The sequence below is a fragment of the Struthio camelus genome, chromosome 2, assembly GCF_040807025.1.
Source record: "Struthio camelus isolate bStrCam1 chromosome 2, bStrCam1.hap1, whole genome shotgun sequence".
Classification (NCBI taxonomy): Eukaryota; Metazoa; Chordata; class Aves; order Struthioniformes; family Struthionidae; genus Struthio; species Struthio camelus.
The window spans coordinates 13494515-13501963 of record NC_090943.1 but is presented as its reverse complement, the minus strand read 5'-3'; the positions used below and the strand labels follow the sequence as shown (position 1 = coordinate 13501963).

Below are 7449 nucleotides of genomic sequence, written 5' to 3'. Positions count from 1 at the left end.
ACTGAGATAGGTGAGGTTCAGCTCAGGACGAATAATGAAGGCAGCAAGTGTTATATTTACTCTTTGACTCACATGACCATCATGAGCCACAGCTTTCCCAGTGTATCACTTAGCTCTGCAAGCAGCAGCAAAGTATACAGATATCAAGCATTACACTTCCATAGCAACTTATATCCTGGGATTTCAAAGACCTTGAAGATCCCAATATACTATCATAAGGAGTCAGAACATGGTGTTTCTTGTTTAAATGACAAAAAATGGATTTTTTCTAATGCATAAGGAATTGCATACAAATTTTAATTGCTGGATACATCTTTTCAATACGTAATATAGCTATTTTGATAAGAATCACATCACATGAGAATTCTGTTTAGTTGCCTTAATGCATATGCTACATGCATTTTTTTCTCTTTTAACAGATTCATTTTGGGGTTTGTCAATCTTATTGATAAAGAAAATGGTTGCAATGTTCCAAATATCAGAGCCAGACTTCCTGTGTAGAATGAAATTCAGAATTTCATTAATTACTTTATTACCACAAATTGTTGGAAGAAACATGTGTTCTTGGATGTTAATTAATAGCTCATTATTATTATACAAATTAACTTGGCAGCACTATGTACCGTATATTTGCGGAGTAATGAATTACATTAAAGGGAAGCCAAGATGGCAAATACAGAAGTGCATTCATCTATTATCTGCTCCTTATAAATGCATAAACCTTTCCCAGGGCGTTAAACAGAAATCCTAATGAGATGCACACTAGAGTCAAGAGAAAATAGAAAAGAGTAAGGAATAGAAGAGAGAGGCACATACAGCTTGAAATATTGAGCATTACACCGAGAAGCTATAGCTGCTGTTTCAGTCCCACAGGCATTTATTCTTAAATAGGTTGTCATAAAAGCTGGGTAAGCTGACAACATACTGAACAGTAGTGTGAGCTTTGAGTCTGACCTGTGAAACTAGTAGTAGTAACGGGCTCATCTGAACTGCACGGAGCAAACTGTGCAGCAGAAACAACTGCTGGCCAATACAGTAATGTAGAAATTAAAGGGTTCAAAAAGGATTGTGATCCTGCATTTTGCTCTGTTCCCTCTTCGCAGGATCCTGAACTCCATCATCTCGTGGTCACCGCAGCCAAGGCTGCCTGCTGTCCTCACATCCCCAACCTGTCTGTCCTTGTTTGTATGTACGAGGTTCAATAGTGCACCTCCCCTTGTTCATTCCTCAATTATCTATGTTAGAAATCCACTCCAGAAACTTCTGGATTGCTTGTGTCTTGCTGTGTTACCCCTCCAGCAGACATTGGGATGGTTTGAGTGCTGCGAATATGCAGGCTTCTTCCACTTGTCTGAAGAAGACCTTGTCTACTTCCTACCGATCAAGCAGTCTGTAGCAGACACCCACTACAACATTCGCCGTGTTGGTCTGCCTGCTTGTCCTCACCCACAAGCTCTCAACTGGCTCATCACCTTTCCCTGGGCAGAGCTCTGTGCACTCCTGCTGCTCTGGCCGTGAAGGGCTGCTCTGCCCCTGCGCCTTCCCAGCCTGTCCTTCCTAAAGAGCCGATATTCGCCAACGGCAGCACTCCAGTCATGTGAGCTATCCCACCCCGATCCCGATGAGACTGATCTTCTGTAACGGCATCAGACTGCTAGCTCCCCTGTTCGTTCCCCATGCTGTGCGTGTCAGTGCCCAGGCACTCCCGAGAGGCGCCCAATCACGCTGACTTCCCAGAGAGGGCACCAGAGATATCCCCGTGATGCTGCCCCTAGGCACCTCCCTGTTTACATTCATGTGCATGAGATGATTCCACTTCAGCCCTGTTTTGTTCATTGCAAGGTTCCTTTCCCTTTCCTTTTCCCTTTCACTTTTTCTTTTTTTTTTTTTTCCATTTAATGTAAAGGAGATTGAGCTGAGTTCATGTAGATCCAAAGAAGTAAGAGTTATTCACTGGAAGAAGAATAAGCCAAATGCACGATATATTCACGGGGTAAACCATCAGGCTCCCTCATTTAAGCATTTTAAGTTCCAGATATTTTTCCTCCACTTCATACACAGCCATTTTCTTTTCTGTATACTCATTCCCAATAGCTTGCCTGATCTCTATTTTTATTATTTACTGAAAACTAAGAAAAAAGTTTAATTTTGAAGTCCCTATTTAGATTATCTCCAAATTCTATTTTATCTTCATGTTGCACTCTTTGTACTTACATACTTGTTTATATTTTTATGTATTTTAACTTCCTTGAATTTTGGTATTTTTCTTGTCATTTCTATAAATTTTCATATATCCACACAACATTATATTCTCTGCTGTTCTAGCTTTTCTTTTATCTACTTTATAAATTCTCTGCTTACTCTAGTGCTTTTGCATATAGTAGTTCTCCACTAACTTCTATTATCATGCATAGATGACTATTAGTCTGGGCTGAAAGGAATGCCTTACAAGTGTTACTTTCTTTTCTTATAGCAAATTTTAAATAGCTTCAATTAAAGCTTCTCCAAAATTAATACCTTGAGATATTCTTTCCTGTTTGCTTCCCTGATAGTTTTCCTGAGCTTCTCAAATTCTGCCTTTTTAAAATCAACTGTTGAGAGTGTATTTTTGTTTAATGTTTCATTTAACTGCAGTGAAATCTCTGTGTTATCACATGCTCTAAGATTAATTTTTGTTGATAGCTTTTCCTTTACGTCTTCACTACTCATAAGAGCAAGGTTTAAGCCCTTTGTTAATTGATTGGTAGAGAAATCTGGTAGCTTTTACAGAACAAAATTATTAGGCTTCATCAGTATCAGTAATGATATTAAATAATCTGTTTATAGGAAGTTAAATTCTTTCATAATAATATAATTTCTACTAGCATTTATCACAGTGATTATGCCATATGCATAGCCAAATCCAACCCTTGCTGTCTACTGGAAACTCCTGACACTGTCTCAAGAGATCCTCTTTTATAACCTTTTCAAAATCATGCTAGAAAACAAATCATTTCTGCTTTACCTGCACTATAATGTCTTATTTCTTAAAAAAATTATCAAATCACATCATTTAACATGCTACATAAAAATATGTGCATTCGTACAGCTATAAAACTTTATTCTGAATATCAAAAATGGGTATTATCTTCAAGTATCATTTCAAGTGTAAGTGTACATCCATGAGGAATAATATTCTCATGCAAAGTTTGCATTTTCTAGTGGACAGTTTGGCTTCCGAGAAGTATCAAGTACGCAACAAAACCACCTCATGCTTCCCAAAGCTTATTTTTACAGATTTAGCATCTTAGTAGGAAAAGAGAAGGGAAGGGAAGGGAAGGGAAGGGAAGGGAAGGGAAGGGAAGGGAAGGGAAGGGAAGGGAAGGGAAGGGAAGGGAAGGGAAGGGAAGGGAAGGGAAGGATCAGCCATATCAATATATTCTTCAGTAACATCCCCCTCTGAAAAGCGCAAGGGCTGGATTTTGTCTAGATCTTGGTTATTTCTTTCTTATTTGTCAGGTAGTGAACAGAATTGTCAACATACCTAGTCAATAGGCCTATAAGAAAATTTTAGTTTCTTCATTACTTCAGCAGCAGGTACTGCTTTAAAAGTTGTTTTCTTATATATTTAGATAGCAAAGGGAACTATGATGAGGTGTAAGGGGGAGAGATGAAAAGTGCAAAAAGTCAGTCTTTAAACAGTATAGGTAATGTAGTGAAAGCGTATTATCTGATAACACCAAAGCCACGGACTAAGGCAGTTATGACACTATCAATAAAGGAGGTTGATAACAGTTTCATCTTACAAAAGAGAAGGTAGCTTCTTTGATGTCACCTTAGTATGGACCTTTCATCTAGGTTTCTACTCTCATAAACTGGATAAACCTATCCAGACAATTTGTACCACTTTTCTGCTTTTTGCTTTGCATTTTTAATCATCTACTTACTCTAATTATATTACCACAGATGCCTGAATCATTATTTTACAAAGTTCAAAGGAAAAGTAGCTTAATAGCAACATGGGGCTGGAGTGGAGATAAAATAGAAATGATAACCTAAATTTTAAAAGTTAAAAAACAGTGAACGCAGTTCTCAGTTAATCTTATAAGAGAGGGAAAATACTTGAATCCCACAATTACTAGTGTTCTCCGTAAGTGAAAATTTAGTTCTCCAAAATTCAATTTATTACAGCATCCAATTTTTGTTTCTCCACATGTAGCAGAAAAATCCAGATAAAGATTCCATATTTTAAAGCCGTAAGCAAGGAGAATGTGCTGAAGATTCATCTCATTGACAATCCAGCTGATGTCAGAGTACCATGTCTACGTACGCAGGTCAGGGCAGGTGCTCCAGGTGTTTAAGTGCCAGTCCTATATTTGTTGTTTCTGTGTCTCCATGTTTTAGAGAGAGGGATAGAATCACACTCCACCAGTATTTTATTTTACACTGAAAATCCTGAGGAAACAGATGCAGTAAGAGTATGGTAAACAGCAGAATCCTTTATTGGCCACCTACTTAGAAAATAAGTATCAATTATTAAGTAGCCACAGATACTGCAGTCTTTGTCAGTAGAATTTCCTGACCATCATTTTTAGCTTATAACAACATTAAAACATTTTATTTATATTACTTGCTGTGTAAGCAGTTTTGCACTTGAAGAAAGTAATGATCAAGAAGGTATGGTATATAACCTTTTAAATATTATTTTCTTCATATTATGAGCACAGTTTTAAGTTTTAGTGTAAAACATCCCCTGAACAGATAATCTTGAGCAGGGCTTGGAAGGAAAACAAATTAATTTTAGAGAGATTCTCTGGTAGTTAACATCTTCAGGTAAGAGTGTTCACTGACTTGTCTGAGAACTAAAAACATTTAATGACCATTCTCTCATGCTGTATGTAGCTAACGATAATGGTCTGTATATCAATAATTATTTATAAATGTATATATTTTTATAAAAAGAGAAAGTTAATAACATCAGTGGGACCAGAAGCTCTCCCCTAAATTCATGTTTTTAACTACTAGTATTTAAGTCGTTAGGCAGAATGCACAACTAACACATTTTATAGACAGGAGCTAAGTTTTGGTCCAGGAAAATGGTAAACTGTGTACAGTATCTTCCCTCCCAGTCTGGTAATAACCAACCTTTAGTTTAGATCGCATACATAAAACCATAGCCTCTCTTAGGCTGATTCTTACTACTATTTGTACAATTCTAGATACTAGACTTATTTTGTAAGAGAGCTTTTTAGAGGGCTAATATATATGATATTATGACCCTACTATAACGATACTAGTTTTTATTTTCTGCATTTCTAGGTCAGCTGGCATATGTGACCCTGCAGACAGAGGTAAAGGCTTCATCTAGAAATAGTATCTTACAACCATTAACCTCCTCTTCTTGAAGAAGCCAAGGGAAAAATTTGCCTGATCTTTTGAATTATCCCCATCACTAGCCCTTTAAAAAGTTCAGTACGACTGTACAATCCGTCTGGACTGTGCTACTTAGCCAGCTCTGTGAGGTTGTGCACAAAATTCCCTAGCAGAGTTTTTTCAGAATATTTTGAACATATCAGTGTCTGTTGAAGTTTCCGAAAAGTAAAAATACAGAACATCATTCAAGTAATCATCAATTCCATAATCCCACTATAGTGGCCAAGGAATTTCCAATTGTACTATGGCATGTCCAAAAATTTCCTTCAGAAGTGTTTCTCAGTGTTAAACTTTGAAAGAAAATGCATGTGCATATTTTAATATTGGGGGGAGAAGGGGTTATAAAGTAGTATTTGCTTTCTGTGGAAAATATTTTACTTTTCATAGAGAGAAGATTGGGTTTTTTGGTGTGTTCAGAAATGCTGCTATAGCATTTCCTAGGAAATTTATTTTGATTCCCGTATTCCTCTGAGGGCTGAGCTTTCCATCCTGAGGAGATCTTTCACCTCTCTCCCTGAGGCATTACAGCAGTTTTTCTCAAAATATTTGGTTTTCTCATTAAAAAACAAAAACAAAAACTAAAACTAAAAACCAATTATTTTAAAATTAACGCATAATCTGACTGTAAAATTACAGCTCCTTCAAAAAAAGAAGAAAATAATGGCATGATGCTAAAATTCAGAGGCATGCAAAACATTTTTTGTATTCAGAATATTTATGTGTATTATATGTATGAAATAGAACAGAATATATATGGAGGAACCCAGTTTCTGAAAGTAGGATAAAATAGCATGTATGTGCTATGTTTCTGTTATGTTAATTTAATTAAGTGGAAGGAAACGTCAGGTTGATGGTTAGGAGGTGGCATGAGGTGGCACTGTGTGTGAAGCAGCTAAGATAATTAAGGTCTCTTATTTCATGTCTAAAGCTATAAAACCTTAAGCCTTCGTAGATCCTACCAAAATTAAGAATCTTATTTTACTAACTACCACTTCCTCAGTAGTTATGATCTGTCTAACTTCGGAGTATCACAGACCCACATGTAAGCTGGTTAAAGAGTGAAATAGTATTGATATCATCCAAGTGACACCTCTGCTTTATTCTGAGGAACCATCCACTGTTTTATGAGTAAGGGCATGCTGAATACGTGAAACCATTGAAAAGTGTAGTGTAAGCATTAATCAAACCTTGTTTAAAGCATAGAACTCAGCTTGAAAAAATCTAATATTTTAGTAAAAAATCACAAAGCTCAACAAAGAGAAAATTTCTTATAAACTGCAATAACACTTACAGAGAGGTATGCAAAGAAATGCTTGCCGCAGTCAGCGCTTAATTTGAAGGTAAAGGCTTGGGTGTGCTGTGTGTCGAGTGGGGTTTAAGATGTGGCAGCAGCTCAGGTCCACCTGGAGAAGGCTCCGTCTTCCTGGACGGGGGTCTCTTCAGAGCTCTGTGGACATGTTCATTCAGATTCAGCAGGCAGTCAAAAGGGCAGCAGAGTGAGGAAATTCTTTACTTCATTTCACTGCTGAAGATGTTGCAGCAGGAGGCCTTTGGTGACAGAACTGGAGAGAAACAGGTGCCTTTTTAGCTTAGATCTTCTCAGAGAAATGGAAGGATTTTACCGGTCCTGCGTTGAAACTATTGCTTGAACACTAAAGGACCTCACCAGACTTAGGTAAAGATCAAGACTGTGATTATACACTTCTCCAGATGAACTTTTTAACTATGAAATAAACTGTCTTTCCAGAAAGCTAATTCTTTCCACATACCACCTTGCCTTTTGAGATCCAAGCTTCTGTACCTCACCACTGTCATAGTCTGTTTATTCTACAGCTCCAACAATAAAGGGTCCTAAACTGAAAATTTTTATATGAATATCTTTGATTCTGAAATATAAAAATTAATTTTGAAATTTATTTCTAGAATAATTTTATCATATTTATATTGAAACTAGGACTCCCCTATGCATTCTTATTTTCTTATTTGATGGGGACTAAAATTATTTTGTCTACACAGTTATCATATGCTAATACAGGG

At 36.9% G+C, this 7449-nt stretch overlaps 1 long non-coding RNA gene across 1 annotated transcript in view; it reads right to left on the bottom strand.

Moving 5' to 3' along the window:
* Window positions 1-3336: 3336 nt before the first annotated feature.
* The window catches only part of LOC138066275 (uncharacterized), a 35033-nt gene continuing 30920 nt past the window's right edge, over window positions 3337-7449 (bottom strand). Inside the window, exons 4-5 of the long non-coding RNA XR_011139538.1 lie at window positions 6704-6974; window positions 3337-4434 (exon numbers count right to left, since the gene is read on the bottom strand). This is a non-coding gene — a long non-coding RNA (uncharacterized lncRNA). The remainder of the gene's footprint in view (window positions 4435-6703; window positions 6975-7449) is intronic.